This window comes from Balaenoptera musculus, chromosome 1, assembly GCF_009873245.2.
Source record: "Balaenoptera musculus isolate JJ_BM4_2016_0621 chromosome 1, mBalMus1.pri.v3, whole genome shotgun sequence".
Taxonomy (NCBI): Eukaryota; Metazoa; Chordata; class Mammalia; order Artiodactyla; family Balaenopteridae; genus Balaenoptera; species Balaenoptera musculus.
This window is the reverse complement of record NC_045785.1, coordinates 6602390-6624948: the sequence shown is the minus strand read 5'-3', so window position 1 is coordinate 6624948 and position 22559 is coordinate 6602390.

Sequence of the window (22559 nt, the reverse complement as noted above, 5' to 3'; positions counted from 1 at the left end):
ACACATGGTTACCAAGCACCAGAAATGTGGATAAAGTGAGATGTGCTGTATGCTTAAGATGTACACTGGATTTCAAAGAGAAAGTGAAAATATCTCATGAATAAGTTTTTATATTAGTTACATATTGAAATGACATTTTGAATATACTGGGTTGAATAAAATATAGTATTAAAATTAATTTCACCTGCTTCTTTTTACTTTGTTTAATGTGGCTACTAAAAATTCTTAATTGTATATGTGGTTCACATTATATTTCTATTGGGTAGCATGGATATAAACAGTCAGGTCATCTTCAAATGATGACAGTTTGGTTTCTTTCTAATTCTTCTACATTTAATCTATTTTTCTTGTCTTACTGCATTAGCTAAGACCTCCTATTTCATATTAAATAGAACTGTAATGGTGAGGATCCTTGTTACGTTCCCAACTTAAAAGGATGGTTTCTCGGATTAAGGAATTTACTAGTTTATGTTATGGGTTGAGTTGTACCCCCCCTTCCAAATTCATATGTTGAGGTACTAACCCCCAGTACCTCAGAATGTGACTGGTTTTGAAGACAGGATCTTTACAGAGATAACTAAGTTAAAATGAGGTCATTGGCTGGGGTGGGGGCAGGAGGAGTAATCCAATATGACTGGTGTCCTTGTTAAAAGGGGAAACTTAGCCACATAGAGGGAAGACAGTTTGAAGAGACACAGGAGAAGACGGCCATCTACAAGGAAAGAGGCCTGGAGCAGATTCTCCCTCAGAGCCCTCAGAAGGAACTGCCTGCTGACACCTTGATCTCAGACTTCCAGCCTCCAGAACTGTGAGAAAATGTTTTTCTGTTGTGAGTCCCCTTGTCTGTGGTGCTTTGTTAGGGCAGCCCTAGAAAACTAATCCACTCAGATTCAGGAATTTCCCTCCTATTCCTAGTTTTGCTAAGCTTTCTTACCATTAATGTCTGTTGACTTTTCTCAAATGATTTTTCCAGGCTATTGAGATCATCATATGGATTTTCCCATGTAACCTATGTATGTAGTAGACTACTCTCAGCCATTATCTTTTCAGACATTGCCTCTCCGCATTCTCTCTTCTTGCTGCGGAACTCCAATGAAACTTACGATAAACTTTATCATTCAGTCCTCTGTGTTTCTTAACCTCTTGTGGTTTTTGTCTGTGTCTCCTTATGCTGCATACTGGCTAACTTTTTACACTCAGTCCTCCTGGTGATCAATTCTATCTTCAATTGTGTCTAATTGTCTGCTTTTAATCCATTCATTTTCATTTCTAAAAATTCTATTTGGTTCTTTTAAAATTGTACCTGGTCATTTTTGGAAGTCTTTTCTGATTGTTCATTTTTTCTTTTTTTCTTTTTTTTTAAAATTTTTATTTATTTATTTATTTATGGCTGTGTTGGGTCTTCGTTTCTGTATGAGGGCTTCCTCTAGTTGCGGCAAGTGGGGGCCACTCTTCATCACGGTGCGCGGGCCTCTCACTATCGCGACCTTTCTTGTTGCGGAGCACAGGCTCCAGATGCGCAGGCTCAGCAATTGTGGCTCATGGGCCTAGCTGCTCCGCAGCATGTGGGATCTTCCCAGACCAGGGCTCAAACCCGTGTCCCCTGCATTGGCAGGCAGATTCTCAACCACAGCACCACTAGGGAAACCCTGATTGTTCATTTTTTAAACTCTTTTTTTTTTTAATTTCACATACCATTATTTCGTGTTTTGTATCTGATTGCTCCATAGTCTGAAATCTCAGGTGATCTAAGTCTGTTGTTCATAGATTCTGCTGATTCTCACTCACGATGGCTGGTTTCCTTATGTGTTTGGAAATCATGTATCATGAGCCTGTATTTAGTTGAACTTAGTCTGTGTAATCCTGAGAGCTAAGTTGGGATACTTTCCTCCAGAGAGGAGTAACGTGACACAATCAGCTACAAAATGGAAAAGCAGTGAATGATATATAATAAAATGCCCGGTGGTCTAACACTGTGGAAGCACTAAGTGTCCCAGGAGATGAAAAGAGAGAAAACATCTGAGATGGGTGTTAAAGGCAGTGAAAGAAATGAGTAGTTGTGTGATGAAGTCATGTGAGATCCTTTTTCTTTAGAAAAAAATTATTTTCACAGTCACACAGGAATGTTACCACGTAAAATCTCTTTGCAATCCTTGCTAACTTGGCTGGATAAACTTAGCCAGGAAACAGAACTTCAGCCTAGAAGACACTGATACAAGCTGAGCAGGAATTTCTGGGTAATATAGCATCTGGGTCAGAAGAGAGACTCAAAGATTTGCCTTAAAACTGCACTCGTGGGACTTCCCTGGTGGCGCAGTGGTTAGGAATCCGCCTGCCAATGCAGGGGAGATGGGTTCGAGCCCTGGTCTGGGAAGAGCCCACATGCCGCGGAGCAGCTAATCCCGTGCGACACAACTACTGAGCCTGCACTCTAGAGCCCACGTGCCACAACTACTGAGCCCATGTGCCACAACTGCTGAAGCCTGCGCGCCTAGAGCCCGTGCTCCACAAAAGGAGAGGCCACCGCAAGGAGAGGCCTGCACGCCGCAGCGAGGAGTGGCCCCCCCTCACCGCAACTAGAGAAAGCCCGCGTGTAGCAATGAAGACCCAACACAGCCAAATAAATAAATAAATAAATAAGCAATCATTAAAAAAAAAACAAAAAAACAAAAACTGCACTCGTGCACATTTTTATCTAGATTGTGTTTGGGGAGATGACTTGGGGGAGATGCTGGTGGAGATTGTAGGGAAGCTAAAGACCCTCTATGGATGCCCCCACTAAGGTCGGTCCACAAGCTGCAGAGAAATCAGTACCCCTCCCTCCATTCAGAGAGGTACTGAGCCCGGCCTGGAGCTGACGTTTTCTCAGCCTGCTCCACACGCCCTCTCTGACATGGTGTTTGGAGCCAGAGTGCTTTGTCAATTGCTGATTACAGGAGAAAAACATTATCCAAACAGCAGACTGGTGCCAAAACCAGCGTGTCATGGATGCCTGGCTAATGCTGCCTCGGGCAGCCTGCTGAGCTGAGTTGCTGACTCGGTTCATCCTCTTGGTCCAGGAAGCTGGGGAGAGATGTGGCTGGCCCGCTAATCCATGTACCTGCTGGAGTCCAGAGAGATCCTGCTGGAGCCACGGGAAGACGGAGGGGTCTCCTGCCATCCCCACAGCCAGTCCCCACTGGAAAGGGGATCCGGAGGCCTGCAAAGCCTGGATCCCATTCTCCTTCAGATGCTCACGGGTGCAGGTAGATTCCTGAAGAAGGTCACCAGCAAATCTCAGTATTGAGACAATGATATGAGACAATGAGAGGGCAATGAGAGTAATCTGAGACTCAGAGAGGGGATCTCAGGAAGCTAGAAAATGGAATCCTACATCGCCTACGGAGAAGCACTTCATCCATCCAAAGAAAACGCATTGAGCATCTGCTTTGGGTTGGATGTGGGGACATGACGGTGAATAGGAGGAGTCCCAGCCTGGTCTTCCCTGTCTGATGGGGGAGACAACCTTGCGAGCAGGCGGTGTTAGATGTGGGATATACAGGTGCCAGGAGCCCAGAGGAGGGAGCACCCAGTCCACAGTCTGGGGCGTCAGGAGCAGTGTGAAGATGGAAGAAGAGGTAGTTGGTTTACAAGTCCTCCGTACGGGCTCTATTTAAAGCAACATAAGAGGCTTTGGTGTTCTGTCATTTTTATCAGCCAGCCAAAGAGGAAGAAGGTCAGTACCCCAGGTGGAAGAAACCCCACGAACAGAAACACAGGTTGTTGCAGACCTCCCCATGTGTCGCCTGACCCTACCAAACTGCACAAGGGGTGACCAGAGCACAGGGGCTGGGACATCATGCTTCCTTATCCTTGAGCCTCAGGATCCCTGGCCCTGAACCTGGAATTCTACCTCCCCAGGTACTGTATTTCTGGGTTGTACAAACTAAGGTCATCTCACTCCACTTCTGGACATCAGTGCTTTCCAGAAAGCTAGAGATATTTTTTTTAATCAAAGTATAGTTGATTGACAATGTTGTGTTAATTTCTGCTGTACAACGAAGTGATTCAGTTATACATATACATACATTCTTTTTTATATTCTTTTCCATTATGGCTTATCGCAGGGTATTGAATATAGTTCCCCGTGCTATACAGTAGGACCTTGTTGTTTCTCCATTCTATACATACTAGTTTGCATCTGCTAACCCCAAATTCCCACTGCATTCCTCCCCCACTCTTCCTCCCCCTTGGCACCCATGAGTCTGTTCTCTATAAAGACATATTTATTAATATCACTAATTCATTGACTTTGTACAGAGCTTTATTCTTTCCAGTCCATGCTTGGGTTTGGGAAACAGAAACCATCTTCGCCAACACTCAGCTGAGAACCAGACCCGACTGTCTGCATTAAGGTGACTTCACTCTTCCCCTGTCTTCCGGAGCAAGTCTTTGTGCTGCCCAGAGTCTCCTGTCCAGGAAAATGGTTTGATCATCACAAGAAATTGCTGAAAGACCCATCAACTCTTCAGTGGAAAGCACCAACAGACAGTTTGCACCCTAAGATTCTCTGAATCCCTCGAATTCTTGGCTTATTTCAAAATCCTCGTCTTAACCGTTCCCAAAAATCCTGGACCACAGTGTCATGATTCTTACCCAGACCTAATCAAGTCTCCTCATTGAACGATTTGCCTGAAGCCACACTTCCAACTCTCAATCAATTCTGACCTTGCCTTGCCCCTTCAGAGGCCCTGTGGAAACTTTGCCAAGTGGGATTCCTCCTTACCTGGTAAGCAATAAACTCAACTTGGTGTTCTCAGCAGATTGTGTTGGTGATATTTTTTGGAGCCAGTTTTCAACAGTTCCTTTTTGTGACAACCTTCTGAGTTAGGCAGGACAGGTATTTCTTCCCCCATTTAGCAGATAGGGAAACTGAGGTACTGAAAGTCATAAGGTATGTCCCAAGTAGGGGCAGGACCAGAGACCCAGGCTCAGGGGTTCATCCCCTGACAACAAGCATCAGCTAGTTCCCAGAAGGAAACCATCACTAAGCCAAGGGTGATTCAAAGAGGCCAGAACCCAGCTGCCCACGGGCCCCAGTTAGGAAAGGCCTGGACAGAGCTCTGTAGAAACCAGACATACAATAAAGGTGGTTGGAAAACTCACTCAGGTGGGTTCCCCCAGCACTCTGCCGCAATAACTGGGTACAGGTGAACAGGACTAGGTGATGAGGCTGAGAATGGGAGGGATTGCCATCGTGAGAAATCAAAGGACAAACATGTGACCCCAAGAACAAGAATGTTCAATGTTCATCCACGTTCTGTTGCTAACATCAAACGGAGGCACCCAGGACTTCCCTGGTGGTCCAGTGGTTAGGACTCCACTCTTTCACTGCCGAGGGTGCAGGTTCAACCCCTGGTGGGGGAACTAAGATCCCACAAGCCACGTGGCATGGCCAAAAATAAAATCAAAAAAGGAGGGGCTTCCCTGGTGGCGCAGTGGTTGAGAATCTGCCTGCTAATGCAGGGGACACGGGTTCGAGCCCTGGTCTGGGAGGATCCCACATGCCGCGGAGCAACTGGGCCCGTGAGCCACGACTACTGAGCCTGCGCGTCTGGAACCTGTGCTCTGCAACAAGAGAGGCCGCGATAGTGAGAGACCCGCGCACCGCGATGAAGAGTGGCCCCTGCTCGCCGCAACTAGAGGAAGCCCTCGCACAGAAACGAAGACCCAACACAGCCAAAAATAAATAAAATAAATAAATAATTGAAAACTAAAAGAAAAAAAAAAAGAAAAAAAGGAGCATTCAAATGATCCATCACCAGTAGACTGGAAACAAAGCTGGATTATTCCTACAGTAGGGCCCTATTATGTTGTGAAAATGAACGGGTTAGAACCACATGCAGTAATCTCAGGCATGAAATATTGGAAGCCGGGGGCGGGGGGCAGGAAGGGGGTGACAGAGTGAGAGGAAAACAGAGTATAATTCCATTTCTATGAAGTTCAAAGACATGTAAATGATACAATCTATTATGTAGGGGTAAGAGCACGTGTAATATAACTTCAAAGAAAGGCAAGGGAACCATAAACACAGTTCAGGACCATGGGCTCCCCAGAGGTGGGCAAGGAGTGGGTGGAATCGAAGGACCAGGGGTCTTCACAGAGAGCCCCACGTTCTTTTTCTCCAGTGTGCGGTGGTCCCGGTGTCCAGTGGATCTCCGTCATCCATAACTGATCTTTATTTTTCTTTAATTTTAATTTTATATTGGAGCATAGTTGATTAACAATGTTGTGTTAGTTTCAGGTGTTTCAGTTATACATACACATGTAACTATTCTTTTTCAAATTCTTTTCCCATTTAGGTTATTACAGAGTATTGAGCAGAGTTCCCTGTGCTATACAGAAGGTCCTTGTTGGTTATCTGTTTTAAATATAGCAGTGTGTACATGTCAATCCCAAACTCCCAATCTATCTTTCCCCCTGACCCACTTTCCCCTGTGGTAACCATAAGTTCATTCTCTAAGTCTGTGAGTCTGTTTCTGTTTTGTAAATAAGTTCATTTGTATCTTTTTTTTTAGATTCTGCATATAAGCAATATCATATGATATATGTCATTCCCTGACTTACTTCACTTAGTACAATAATCACCAGGTCCATCCATGTCACTGCAAATGGCATTATTTCATCCTTTTTTTAGGCTGAGTAATATTCCAGTATATATATGTACCACATCTTCTTTATCCATTCCTCTGTCGACGGACATTTAGGTTGCTTCCATGTCTTGGCTGTTGTAAACAGCACTGCAATGAACATTGGGGTCATTTATCTTTTCAAACCATGGTTTTCTCCAGATATATGCCCAGCAGTGGGATTGCTGGGTCGTATGGTAGTTCTATTTTTAGTTTCTTAGGGAACCTCCATACTGTTCTCCATAGTGGCTGTACCAATTTACATTCCCACCAACAGAGTAGGAGGGTTCCCTTTTCTCCACACCCTCTCCCGCATTTATTGTTTGTAGCATAACTGACCTTTAAAATATCATTTTGGTACTTCCCTGGTGGCACAGTGGTTAAGAATCCCCCTGCCAATGCAGGGGACACAGGTTCGAGCCCTGGTCCGGGAAGATCCCACATGCCACGGAGCAACTAAGCCTGTGTGCCATAACTACTGAGCCTGTACTCTACAGCCCGAGAGCCAGAACTACTGAGCCCGTGTGCTGCAACTACTGAAGCCTAGAGCCCATGCTCCGCAACAACAGAAGCCACCACAATGAGAAGCCTGCGCACCGCAACGAAGAGTAGCCCCTGCTCGCTCACCGCAAGTAGAGAAAGCCCACGTGCAGCAACGAAGACCCAACGCAGCCAAAAATAAAATTAAATAAATTTAAAATACATATATATATATATCATTTTGTGGGGCTTCCCTGGTGGCACAGTGGTTAAGAATCTGCCTGCCAATGCAGGGGACACTGGTTCGAGCCCTGGTCCGGGAAGATCCCACATGCTGCAGAGCAACTAAGCCCGTGCTCCACAGTTACTGAGCCTGCGTGCCACAACTACTGAGCCCGTGTGCCTAGAGCCCGTGCTCTGCAACGAAGAGTAGCACCCGCTCGCCACAACTATAGAAAGCCCATGCACAGCAACGAAGACCCAACGCAGCCAAAAATAAATAAATAAAATATCACTTTGTGTCTAATCCAAAATTTACTCAAAACGATGAAAAACAAGAGAAGGAAGCCTGTGCCGCTGAATCGCCAACTTCTTTCTCCTGCTCCTGTTCTTTCTTTTCATGCCTCACCTCTGCCTCCTCATCTGGGACATGACCAGACACGCTCGTTTTCAAGTACGAGCCTCCTGTGTCCTTTATCGCATCCCAGTGGACCATTTTAACTTTTAATCATTTTTAATCCCAGAATTTCATTTTAGGTACATTTTCTGTATTTGGTGTTAGTCCTTTTTATACCCAAAATGTTTGAAAATTGAATTGAAAAATCCCTAAAATCCTTCTCAGGAAGCATGCTGTTGTCAGTTCAGAGCTCTCTGAACACTTGGAGGGTCAGCAGGTCACAAAGGAGCTGAGGACAGTGTGAAACCCCTGGGGGACTCCCGGCCCCTGCTAGCCACACAGGAAGCCTCTCCCTGCAGAAGAAATGGCCTCCCTCCCTCCTGCAGGGCCTTTGTTGGGGAAGGAACCCCGGGCTGAAGGCATCCAAGTGGAAATACATGGCCCAAACTCCCAACAGTAAGGAATTCTTATGATTCCCCATTAGAGCTTTATTAATATTTTTAAATTATGCATCACTCCACGAAAACAATTTGTGTTTTGTTTGGCTTTATTATCAAAATAACCCCCAGAAAAGATGGGGTGGGGGCCTCTGGGGAGCTGCTTACAATGCCACCTCCTAAATATTATTTTCTAGACACGGGTTGTATTTTGCCCAAAACACGCATTTGTTTTTGAGATTAGAGTTTGGGCATACTTAATGATATGAAAAGATGTTTCAGAGTATGTTTTTAAGTGTAAAAAAATAAAAGCAAGCTACTTAACAGTATGTTCAAAATGAGTCCATTAGTAGGGGGAGGGAACCCCTATATATCAATATGTAAGCAAAGGCAAAAAGATGAATATGCCATAAGAATTTCACTTCTAGGTTTACACCCAAGAGAAATGAAAACGTGTCCACACAGAAACATGAATATAAATGGTCATACAAGCATTACTCACAGTAGCCAAAAAGTGGAAACAACCCAAATGTCTACCAACTGTTAAACAGATAAATAAAATGTGGTATATCCATGCAGTAGATTATTAGTTGGCAATTAAAAAGAAATGAAGTTTTGACATATACTACAACATGGATGAACTTTGAAAAAATTATGGTAAGTGAAAGAAGCCAGACACAAAATGTCATATATTGTATGATGCCATGTGTATGAAACATTCATAATAGGCAAATTTTGTCAGAGATAGAAAATAGATTAGTGGTTGCTTAGGACTGGGGAAAATGGGAATTATCTGCTAATGGGTAAGGGTTTCTTTTAGGAAGGACAAAAATATTCTAAAATTATATTATGGGGCTTCCCTGGTGGCGCAGTGGTTGAGAATCCGCCTGCCAATGCAGGGGACACGGGTTCGAGCCCTGGTCTGGGAAGATCCCACATGCCGCAGAGCAATTGGGCCCGTGAGCCACAACTACTGAGCCTGCGCGTCTGGAGCCTGTGCTCCGCAACAAGAGAGCCGCGACAGTGAGAGGCCCGCGCAGCGCGATGAAGAGTGGTCCCCGCTTGCCGCAACTAGAGAAAGCCCTCGCACAGAAACGAAGACCCAACACAGCCAAAAATAAATAAATAAATAAACAATTTAAAAAAAATTTTTTAATTATATTATGGTAGTGACTGCACACCCTTTGAACAAACTAAAAAAAAAACTGAATCAAATACTTTAAATGGGTGAATTCTCTATTATGTGAATTCTATCTCAATAGAATAAAGCTGTTAAGGAAAAAAAAAAACAACCTGCAAATTGTTAATAGGACTGTTTATGGGATGATGAGTGGGTGTAATTTGCTTCTTTTCACTCATCTGTATTTTCTAAATTCCTGACTACTTTTTAAAAGGAAAAGGGCTATTTTTTTTTTTAAAGAAATTCACGTTCTTATTTATTTATTTATTTTATCGATTGATTGATTGATTGCTGTGTTGGGTCTTCGTTTCTGTGCGAGGGCTTTCTCTAGTTGCGGCAAGCGGGGACCACTCTTCATCGCGTTGCGCGGGCCTCTCACTGTCACGGCTCTCTTGTTGCGGAGCACAGGCTCCAGACGCGCAGGCTCAGTAATTGTGGCTCACGGGCCCAGTTGCTCCGTGGCATGTGGGATCTTCCCAGACCAGGGCTCGAACCCGTGTCCCCTGCATTGGCAGGCAGATTCTCGACCACTGCGCCACCAGGGAAGCCCGAAAAGGGCTATTTTTAAAAAGATTATGTTTCACAGTGACTATGCATATTAATATTCTTGCTTTGCTCCTTTTGTTCTGACCGTGGTTCACAACCTTCAGACTGCTTTCAGAAAACAAGGGAATTTTTTTTTTCATGTAATACCAGTCAATAAACATTTATTAAGGTCTTACTGGGTCTTACCATATACTCTATTTGCCACTAATTCTACTTGTCCTAAGGCTTACTGGGGACACTGGCCTCTACCTCCATCGCTAGCTAACTTTACAGATACAAGCTTAAAGTTTTAATGACGGGCTTAATAGATGGCTTATGGTGTTTCTTTTAAGTATGAAATTTACATAACATTATTCTAGCTGATTCTAAAAAGTATGCAGGTTTAATAGTGTCAACTGATGGTAATCTAGTGATTTGGTGGCCCTTGTTTTTTGTTTTCGGGGGTTTTTTGTTTGTCTGTTTTTTACTTTTAAGTGTAGATTATCTCTACTTCCTACTGAGTTTTTTACATTTTGAGCTAATCTCAACTGAGGTGCCAAGGAATCTCCCAGCCTATGAAAGGGAAGGCTGCGCCCCAGACAGAACTGCTGGCTTGGGTGAAGCCAATGGATAAGAAAGTTTCAAATTTCGTTACTCTCCTCTCCCATTCTTTCTGCTTAGAGGACTGCAGGGGCTAAAGAATAAACATGGGGGCTTCCCTGGTGGTGCAGTGGTTAAGAATCCGCCTGCCAACTCAGGGAACACGGGTTCGAGCCCTGAGCTGGGAAGATCCCACATGCTGCGGAGCAACTAAGCCCGTGCGCCACAACTACTGAGTCTGCGCTCTAGAGCCTGCGTGCCACAACTACTGAAGTCCGCGCGCCTAGACCCCGTGCTCCGCAACAAGAGAAACCACGGCAATGAGAAGCCCACGCACCGCAACGAAGACTAGCCCCCGCTTGCCGCAACTAGAGAAAGCCTGCGTGCAGCAACGAAGACCCAACGCAGCCAAAAATAAATAAATAAAATAAATAAATTTTTTAAAAAAAGAATAAACATGAAAAGACGCTCAATTTAGCCTAAACTCATGAATACAAATGCAAATTAAAGCAAGATAATACCCTTCATCTCACAGACTAGCAAAAATTAAAATATTGGTATTATCAAATATTGGGAAAGACATGGAGACATGAGCTCTCTTTTGCTGACAGTGGGGCCATGGAAATTCGTACGGTCACTTGAGCAATATCTATGAAAATGTTATATATTTGTACCGTTTGACCCAGCAGTGCAAATTCTAGAAATCTGTCCTACAGAAACACTTGTACACTCAGGATGTTTGTCATAGCCCTACACATAAGAGTGAAAATTTGGGAACAACCTAAATGTCCATCAGCGGGACACTAATTAAATCCTGAGTGATATTTAAACGATGACATCCAAGATAGCCTTTAGAAGAGCAAGGACAGATAAATGGCAGCGGTGTTCTTGGAAAGATACACATGATATAACAGTGTGGGGAGGACAGCAAATTGCAGAATGTATCTACCATTATTCCATTTTAGTTTTTTTTTTTTAAAGTATGTAACCATCTCTACGTGAATATGTATGTTTCTTAGAACGTGCATAGAAAAAAAACCTGGAGGGTCACACACCAGACTGTTAAGTGGAAAGCAAAATAAAGAGGAAACGGAAGGAGCATATTTCTGTTTTGACATTTTTTATAACCAGCATAGAGTACTTTTGTTATTTTAAAAAGCAAGTAGCAAGAAACTCAACTGCTTCTTTTCTGCCCTTTTTTTTTTAAAAAAAAAAAAAGGGACTTCCCTGGTGGTCCAGTGGGTAAGACTCCGCACTTCCAATGCAGGGGGCCCGGGTTCGATCCCTGGTCGGGGAACTAGATCCCGCATGCTGCAACTAAGAGTTTGCATGCTGCAACTAATAAGCCCACACGCCGCAACTAAAAGATCCTGCGTGCCGCAACTAAGACCCAGCACAGCCTAAATAAATAAATAAAAAATTTTTTAAAAAAGGGAGCATCTTTAAAGATATAAACTGCTAGAATTTTATATTGAGAATTTTCATATGGATCATATACTATTCTTCATACACACAGCAGTCCCTTTCCCCCTGAGAACTGTTTTAATGATCTCTGTAGCATTTACCACCAACTGACAATCTATATACTTACTGGCTTATTGTCTGTTTTCTGCACCAGAGTACAAGTACCATGAGGGCAAGAAATTTGCCTTGTTCTCTGTTCTATCTCTAGTTCCTGGTAGATAGCAGGCCCTCAGTAAGTATTTGTTGAATGAGCCTTGACCAGCAGAGGAAGAGCACGATAACTTTAGAGTATGTAGCCTGCATATTTCATCACAAATCAGAAACTAAAGGTATTGCTTCCCCCGTTATGACATTGTCAGGGAGGAAAAACTTTTCCTCTACTCTCTTGGGTTCTGTCATTGGAGTCCTGCAAATTAAAACTGATAAAAGACAGATTAGCAAGAAAAAAAAGATTTTTATTCACATATATAGGGGAGTTCACAGAAAAATGTAACTAGGGGTGATTAGAATTAGAGGCTTATATACCATCTTACTAGGGGAAGGGAGGGGAGGGAAGGGAGGGGAGGGAAGGGCCCTTAGGAAAATAGATGGGACATAGGACAGTTTTGTGACAATGTCTGTTTATAAGAGCCAAGGGAGTTCCCTGGTGGTCTAGTGGTTAGGATGTGGCACTTTCACTGCCGTGGCCTGGGTTCAATCCCTGGTCGGGGAATTGACATCCCGCAAACTGCAACATGGGGCGAAAAAAAAACAATTTAAACAGGAGCCAATCTTCCCTGGTTTATCCCAGGGAGGGAATTTATGAAAAATTGAGTTCTTTTTGGAGGTTCTGCTTTTGGGCAGATAAGGGAGTTCAGAAGAAAACAAATCCTGTTCTCAAATGCCTTCAGCTCAAAATAATTCTCATGCCACAGGGCCATATTCCGGACCCCAGCAACATTTAATTTTGCATCACAGTTGTGTACGCTTTTGTCCACTCAGCCAGCTAAGGTGTCTTGAAGGCAGGAACTGTATTTGACTCATCTTGGAATCCCCAGCACTGAGCTAGTGGGTGGGAGGTATTTAAAAAATATCTCTGTGTGAGAAACTTTTCTGAATAGCTCATCCGTAAAGCAAGCAAGAAGGGGGTGCCCTCTCCCCACCTACATCTAAGAACAACCCAAAACTCTGCGTGACTCTACACACAAATGTACTTTTTTTTTTTTTTAGAATGGTAACATTTTTATTTATTTATTTATTTATTTATTTTTGGCTGTGTTGGGTCTTCGTTTCTGTGCGAGGGCTTTCTCTAGTTGTGGCAAGCGGGGGCCACTCTTCATCGCGGTGCGCGGGCCTCTCACTATCGCAGCCTCTCTTGTTGCGGAGCACAGGCTCCAGACGCGCAGGCTCAGTAGTTGTGGTTCACGGGCCTAGTTGCTCTGCGGCATGTGGGATCTTCCCAGACCAGGGCTTGAACCCGTGTCCCCTGCATTGGCAGGCAGATTCTCAACCACTGCGCCACCAGGGAAGCCCCAAATGTACTTTTTTATTGGGAGAGAACCCCAAATTCAAAAAAGGTATAAAACACTCTTTGAAAGGTAAAAACTACCAATTTGTCTGGTAGAAATTTATGCCTTTTTTTTTTCCTTTTTGGTTATATTCTTCTGAAATATTTATCATAGATTCTCCAAATTAAATTGGCAGGGATGTGGCGCTATAAAATTAAATTTATCATAGATTCTCCAAATTAAATTCCCCTTTAGGAGTTTAAAGCAGAACCCTTAGCCACAGAAAATGTGCACAGACACACCACATTTGTACACAGTTTGGGGCATTCCTTGGACCTCTAACAGCTTGTTCATGGGACTCCTGCCCAGATTAAGAAACTGTGCTTTGCAGTAAATGGGACTTAGTATATTGACTCCTCTGAGGAAAGAGAATCAATCAAACTTACAGTATAAGGAGCACTGCCAAGATGTAAGCTCCTGCCTATGGAGCTGGTATCCGTGGATCTGGCAGGAGTAAAAGCTCTGTCCAAAAAAAAAAAAAAAAAAAAAGGCTCTGTCTAGTGTGAGCCCAAAGACACCATTAGGATGGGACCAAGAGAAGGACCCTGGCATCACATTAGCAAGGCCTGGGACAGTGTCCAAATGGGGCAGACTTTAATTGAAAAGTAACAGAAGCATCTTTGTCTTTGCTGAATCATCTTTGTCTCTCCTGGATCCAAAAATCTACTTGCAATTAATGGAAGAAGAGGCAGGATACTGGAATGTTAATTCTCAGCCTTGGTTTTCTTGTTTTTTCAACTATTTCTTATGGTTTTTATGCTGTGTGTCTTTTTTTTTTTTTTAATTGCGATCAGCCTTGGGGTTTTGTTTATCTTTTTTTTTAATCCCAAAGTAAGTTTCACATACTCTAAAAATCTCAAAAGGAATGAAAGTAAATTAATTTTAATTCACCATATATATATATACACCACGAGCAACTGCAGACCCCAGACTCTCCCTGAACAACTTCCAGTGGCAGGAACTGTGTGTCGTTTTGGAAAAGATTCCTTCTTTCTATTTTCTCTTAAATTGAGTAGCTCTCGGCCTCCCTGTAGCCCTCATCCTCATTGCTGGAGCCAGAAAAATTAAATTTATGCCCTTTACTGCCTAATAATCCTTCAATAATTCTTGTTTGCTTCTCAAGACCCCCCAAGTCTGCACTCCTCCACCGGGGGGTATGGTCCTCCATCCCTACCCCCCAGTCCTACCTCCCTAGAGAGGTCCTATGTGGGCTTGTTACTCAGAACTCAGCACCCTTCTCCAGAGCCTGACCTTCACACTGGACGGGCATCTTCTATTAAATATTAAATATCAGCGGCCACAACACCCTGGGCCAGGAATTAGGGTGAGGCAAGTGAGGCACTCGCCTTGGGCAAAAAAATTCAAGAGGGTGCCGAAAACCTCAAGAATTGAGAGAAATCATATTTAAAACATCAACATTTACACCAAAAATCCACAAGGAGCAAAAATATCAAAATTTTAAATAAGAACCTGAAGCAAGAGGAAAGATGTATGGCGCCCCCCCCAGTACGTTTTTATATTTTTTTTTAATAGCTGATTTTTTTTCAGAACTTTAAAATGGTTGAAAAAAATATTTAAAAATTGAAAAGTAGGTGTATTAAAACTCACATGATTTTAAGTTTAAATATTTTACTTATACCAAAAAAAAAAAAAGATTGATTATAATTTACATTCCTGGCTTTAATGGAAGCAATCTCGTCATAGTCTTTTCCAAATCTTCTATAATATGTACACTACTATGATGACCAATCACACACCCCCTCAATGCTTACAGGGAACTAAGTCCGAAAGCAGGGTCGTCACATACGTGCCCTCAGAATGCAACACCCAAGGGTGCCTCTAAAGAAACATCATTTCCATCATGGCCATCTTTCTTATTTTGACATTTTGATATTTTTATTATAACTGTAAACTCTTAAGATGGAAGGAAAATGTCTCGAGGAAGAGGTGGCTTTTTCTTATCCCCACACAGGTGCCCTCTGGCCCAAGGGCAGCCCTGCTCCCATGGGTTTTGCCCCACCTACGGCTGTTTGCCTCTCTCCCTTGATACTCGGTGCTTATTTTTCCAGTCTTGATTTAGCATGTACTGATTTTATCGCAAACTTCCTTCGAGGAATCCCAGATCTTTTTTAAAAGTAGGTGGGGTAGAAATAAAGAACTCTGTGCTTTGCTCACATCCAGCCCATCTGCAAAAAACATCAGCTCTGTTTGCAACTATATCTGGAATCCAGTCACTTCTCACACCTCCACTGCTACCATCCTAGGAACCTACGGAGCCACCATGGTCTCTCCCCTAGACAGGCCTCCTGTTTCCAGCCCTGCCCCTGTGGAAGACTGGTCTTGGTGGCCCCAATGAGCCAACCTTTTGGTGTCCACATGGGTAGCCCCTCCCACACCCATGCTAGGCTCGACCATGTGACCCACTTTGGCCAATAGACATCAGCAAGAGGAGTCTCCATCACCTCTTGCACACTGGAGTCTTGTCCTCTCGGATGGATGTTTCTTGGGCTACTGCTGCCATGAGAGAAGCTGGGACAGACAAAGCCAAGGGATGGGCAAAATTTCTCTATAAGGATTAGGTTTAGACAAATATATGATATGGCTTATATGTGGAATCTAAAATGGTACAAATGAACGTATTTACAAAACAGAAACAGAGTCACAGGTGTAGAAAACAAACTTATGGTTACCAAGGGGGAAGGGGGGGAGGATAAATTGGTAGATTGGGATTGACATATACAAACTACTATATATAAAATAGATAACTAAGGGGCTTCCCTGGCGGTCCAGTGGTTAAGACTTCGCATGTTCACTACAGGGGGCATGGGTTCGATAGCTGGTCTGGGGACTAAGATCCCGCATGCCATGTGGCATGGCCAAAAAAAAAAACAAAACCTAATAAGAACCTACTGTATAGCACAGAACTCTATTCAACACTCTCTGATGACTTATATGTGAATAGAATTTTAAAAAGGTAGATATATGTATATGTATAACTGATTCACTTTGCTGTACAGCAGAAACTAACATAACATTGTAAATCAACTATACTCTAATAGAAATTAATTTAAAAAGAAAAAGGGTTAGGTTAGGCTTTGCAGGCCTTATGGTCTCTGTTGCAACTACTCAACTTTGCCACTGTAGCTTGAAAGCAGCCATAGACAATATGGAAACAAAGGGGCGTGGCTGTATTCCAATAAAACTTTATTTACAAAAACAGATTTGGCCCATGGGCCATAGTTTGTCAGCCCCTGAGCTAGACTGCTGAATGATGAGGGGCTGCAGGGAGATACCCTGCAAGATGGGAGGCTGGACTGGGTTGAATAGTGTCCCCCAAAACTTCATGTCCACCTGGAACCTGTGAATGTGACCATCTTTGGAAATAGGGTCTTTGCACATGTAATCAAATTAAGATGAGGTCATATTAGATTAAGGTGGGCTTTAAATCCCGTGTGACTTGCTTATAAAAAGAGAGAGATGTGGTGCTAATCCTCGGTCCAGTCAGTTGTGTGGAGGTGGCCAAGGACTGCCCAGTCTGCGAAATCCTTCCAATGGCTCTGTGAAAGTGGCAGGCACGCATAAGCTCCTGAAAAGGGGGCACTTCATCGGCCTGGCACCTTGCTTGGCCCTTCTGGTGTGAATCCTGAGTCAGCCCTTCACTAGGGCAGCTGTCCCGCCCAGCTCTGCTGATCTGTGAATTTACAGCTGCGTGTCCTCGCCACACTCGTCCAGGGGCGAGCCTTCAGTCTGAGATCAGCCCCTTAAGAGACCCATGCAGCCAGGTCTAACCCCCCACCCCCACCGCCCCGCCTGGCTGCAGTCTGCATTGCTCTTCTGGCCACAAGAATATCCTGATGGACTCTGACAAATGCTGTGCTGAAATCCACTCTCTCCTCCTCACTTTCCTGGCACTAGGAAACAAACAAATGAAACACCAGGTCAGTCAGGGAATTCCAATGTAGGAGGACCAGGGATCTCGCTTCAAGGGAACTGTCAAAGATTGTAGAAAATCAGAGAGTTTCTACCCTTTTGTTTAGGAAATGCCAGCAAATGCCACCACGAGTGTGGGGTTGGGGACATTTTGTGATTGGAACTCGAATTGCCATACAATATAACTGCCGCTCCCATTCTGTGGGCTGCTCTCTCCTTCTGGCTGCAAATTTATTTGCGAGAGAACACAGTATCTAGCAGACACGAAAACTTCCTGAGTCCTGCTTCTCAAATCCTGATGCTGCTACAGTTAAATTCTGTGTATGGTTATAGTCATGGCTTAGAGGTGCAAATTCAGGGGGGGCTCTTTGGGCTAAGTTTAGTGTCGCGGCATCTCATCCATATCCAAGGTCAAAGTGAACTTCATCTCGGAAGAGCAGGATGCTGGATGGTTGGGGGCGAGGCCTGAGGAGCCAGGCTGCCTGGGTTGGTTCCCGACCCCTGACCCCTGACCCCTGACCCACGACCCCACGCCTCTATTCACTAGCTTCAGGCTTGGGCAGCTCAGCTCACCTCTCTGTGCTTTGAAAAGCAGAGATGACCACACGGAGCAGGATTAAATGAGTTACACCTGGCAGATAACATGGCCTCAGTAACGTTATCAGTCACTGATAGGAGGAGGGAGGAATTTCTCATTATCAGGCCATCCATGCAAAGCCTCCGTGGAAACCCTACTCTCAGCGAATCACAAGGGGCCACTTCCTTCTGAAGGAAGAACTTGGCTCCTGTTTTTCCATCTGGAGCTCACACACTGCATCGTCTGACTTTTACTGAAAGCAAGTTCGTGTGCCCAGTGCGCTCTGAGGCCAAGCAATACCGAAACGTCAGAGTTTGGAACAGAGAAAGGTTGACTGCAGGGTCATGCAAGGAGACAGGTGGCTCATGCCCCCAAAACCCGGAACTCCCAAAGGGTTTCAGCAAAGCATTTTTAAAGGCCAGTTGAGGGAGGGGCATGGTTGGCTGCTGCAGACTTCTTGGTGTCAGACTCCTTTGCTCTTGTAGCCGTCCACGTAGGTCAGGTCACGATGTTCCTGTAAACCTCCAACAAGACAAATGTTATTCTCTGTTCTGCAACTTTTAATCTCTATATAAATGGGAAAGTGTTATACCTTAAAGGTCAGAGCCTTGAGAATGAACTATCCTGTGTATTTCAGGCTATAGGCAGCATTCTTTTTCACTTTTCTTTTTTTTTTTTTGCCACACCACTAGGCTTGCAGAATCTTATTTCCCGGACCAGGGATTGAACCTGGGCCCCAGCAGTGAAAGCGCCAAGCGCTGAGTCCTAACCACTGGACCGCCAGGGAATGCACTGTAGGCAACATTCTTAACGCAAAGCAAAAGCAATAGAATACAAGGGTTAAAGTAAAAGAAACAGATCTAATATGGAGTCTTCCCTATTACAGGACTTCTCTTTCCTTCACAGCGACTGGCATTTTTGGAGCGGGCCATCCGAGGGTCTGGTGCTCCAGCCTCTAGCAGGGCTGCCAACCTGGTGACTGCAGATTGGGGTTTCTTGGCCCCCGGGCTGCAGCTGCCCTGGGCCTCCCTTTAAGAGACAACCTTAAGAACTGTGAGAAAAAGAGGATGGGGAGAGATAGAGATGAAAAGGGAAACTGCTGGGGAAGGGAGCCGAATGCAGCTGCTATTTAGAGATATCAGTGCCTTGCAGGCCTCCATTCCAGCTGTAAGCAATGATTCCCAAACTGATGGTAAGAGGGCTGGTGCGGCTCAAAACTGCCTCCTGAGGGTGGTCTTTTCACACCCATTTCAGAAATTAAGGAGCTGAGGCACAGAGGATCCATGCAGAGCTTTCTGACACAGGACAGCAAGTCTTCCCTGAGATTTTCTCTTGCTGGGGCAGAGCCCTCTCAGTGCCCATTTCCCCCTCTTCATTAGCTCCTCCGGGAAGCTCCTGGTTTCCCTGAGACTCCTGGGGTTTCTTTCTTTAATCTCTCTGCTCCTTACTCCCCTCATTTGGGCACCCCTGATAAATGCCCTCCTAGCAATGACTTTGTTTAAAAACCATACTGTGCTCTCCCTTCTCCCTCCCTAGTGTCTGCCTTGCCTGGTCCCTACTTCTACAGCTGACTTTGTGAGGGGCTGTTGACAGCAGGGAGCCCTAAGAGGTGCCCTCAAAGCCATCATAAGCGTAGAATGCTGACTGTAACTTACACAGAGGGCACAAGGGTTTCCTTAAGCAAAGGACTTGGAAAGGATGTTAAATTGAAAATCAGTAGGGACTTCCCTGGCGGTCCAGTGATTAAGACTCCACGCTTCCACTGCAGGGGGCACAGGTTCGATCCCTGGTCCGGGAACTGAGATCCCACATGCCGTGTAGAAAAAAAAAAAAAACCAATCAAATTTCTAGAAAACAATTGCAAAGGAAGAGCTGAATTTTATTTTTTTCCATCTAGGTCAGAACTCGTATACACTGCTGGTAGAAGTACATAAAGATGCGAATACTCTGGAAAACAAAGTTGAAGATGTTTATACCCATGACCCAGGAATTCCATGTCCAGGTGTGTGTCCTAGGTATTTGCCCTAGAGAAACTCTTTCTTGTACCTGTACTCAGGAGACATTTGCAACAAAATTCATAGTTGCAGTGTTGGTATTAACAAGAAAAAAAGAACTGGGAAACTCAAATGTACATTGACAGGAAAATGTGTGATAGTCACACAATGGAATACTATTCAGCACTGAAACAAACCATCTACAGCTCACAAATGTCAAGTTGAGCAAAAAAAAATTGTAGCAAAGGCTAGAAACAGTATGATGCCATTTATATAAAGTTCAAAAAATATTTAAAAACCACAAAGAAAAATGAGGGGAAAATAAACACAAAATATAGGACAGTGGTTACCTCTGGGGCCAGGGAAGAATACACAGGGCACGTGAATGGCATTGCCAGTATCCCACTTCTTAAGCTGGTAAGTTGGGTACACTTCTGTTTATTATTTTTTACATCAGATATACTTTATGCAGTCTTTGGTATATGTTAAATATTTAGTGGTGTAGAATGGGGAAAAATGCACAATCTAAAAGTTGAGGATTATGTTCTATTCAGTGGACTTCCTGAGGGCTTAAGCACAGGATACAGCCTCTCAGATAGCTCTCAGGGACTATTCCAAAGAGGTATGGGAGGAACCCGGATATATAGAAGTTTTTGCAAAAAAAAGACCCAGGTAGTTGAACAGCAAGAGATTACTGCTAATTACAGAAAAACCGGACATCTCAAATTAATGAATTTAGTACTTTTCTGTGTATGGGAAGATACAAGAATCCGGGCTAAATGAAATTATTCTTTTGAGATGCACCTTAACTATCTAGGGCCAGTATCTTAGTCTTCTCCATCCTGAATCCCTTCAAAGTGCTGGAGGTGGCTACAGTGGCTGATGACTTGATGGCTGTAACATCCTTTGTTTACTGATAAGGCAGGCGACATTCTTTGTCCTCAGTGGTAAACAAACACAAAAACTTCCTAGTCTGTTAAGGGGAGGGGCGATCCACCTAGATCCCCTGAGGGCCTTCCTCACTCATCTGATCTCCCTTGGGCTGCTTCTCCAACCCAGAAGTTTCCTATCTGTCTAAAGACCTGCCTTCCAAAAGAGGTATGTCACTTTCTCCACCGACCAGCAGTTTTCAACCAGGGGTGCGCAGACCACAGATAGAATCAGTCAGTAATCCAGGTGGGTCATAGGCTGCTGCAGATTCATCTTCCCTCAATTCTGATGTCCCCCTGCAAATGTCATGCAGGCACTACCTGCAGTGTGGTCTTCTGATAATACCCTTGCACACACGTTTCCCCTCCCTGCCCACCAGCCTTTGGTATGCCACTGCACTAAAACTGCTCAATAAGCATACTGTCAACTAAATGCCTGTAACAAGGTAAATGCCCCTGCACTGGACTGAAGGCGCACACGAGTCCCACAGCCTGCTAGCAAAGCCTCAGGAGCTGTGGAGACAGGCAGGGCATTTGGCAGCTTGTGGATTTTGGAAAGGATCTGAGGGCACCTCTCATTAACAGTTGAGCTACAATTTGAGGTCGAAGTGCTGGCTCAGAACACTGTGCTGTGGCCTCCAAGAATCTTGCAACAGCAGCGGTCTGAGATCATGTTCTACATCTGATTTCCTGCTAGGAATCACTGGTTGTGGCCAGAGAACTGTTATAAGAGCTATGTCTTTCTATCTTTATCTAACCATTTTAACATAAAACGAAAGATTGTTTTGGAGCCCTTTCAGGGCCACACCTTAGAATTGCTCTGAAAATAAGAGTTCTAAGTGTCTGATTTCTGTTGAGTTCTTAAGGTTTAGCAGATGGTGGCTGTTGATTTAGCTGCTGAGTCATGGGGCTGGGATCTTGGTCTTAAGCAGTCTGAAACACCAGTGTATTGCTGGGGAAATCACAAACTGCTTGCAAAATTCACATAATTCTTTAGGAAACATTTTACAATTTCCTTGTTGCTTTTTTGCTGAATTTAATCCTAAAGTTCTTTCTCCTTAGTCAATGGAAAACAAATACAGTGGACTCAGTAGGTCTTCAGCTTTACCCAAGGCTAGGAATTAAGGAATAAAAGCAGTTTTTGCAGCTGACCAGAAGAAATAATAATTAAAATCAAATATACACTCGAAATCTCTCCATGTAAGGCAACGGGTTAAGTATGGCGATGTACGACATTGTTTTAGCTCGCAGACTTACAGACCAAGAGGAGCGCTAAGAAAATACAAAAACAACTCTATTATAAAACGAAGCCCTGACTTGAGTGTGTGTTGCGGGGTCGGGGGGAGATGTGCTGTAGAACTGATCTGAAATGGGTATCAGTTCTTTCTTCATCAGAAGGGGAAAATAACTGCACCCACTCTTGCCTGGTTTTCATTCGTCAGACTACTCTGGAATATTACCTGTTTTGAACTTTGAGAAATTCCCCGAGTCTGTGTGAAATTCCATTCCCAAATCAGTACAAGTATGGTTCACATGTATGGGAAAGGGAGGTATAGAAGCTTACTTTCAAGATCCAACATTAACAAGAGCCGAAGAATGAACTAACCCTGGG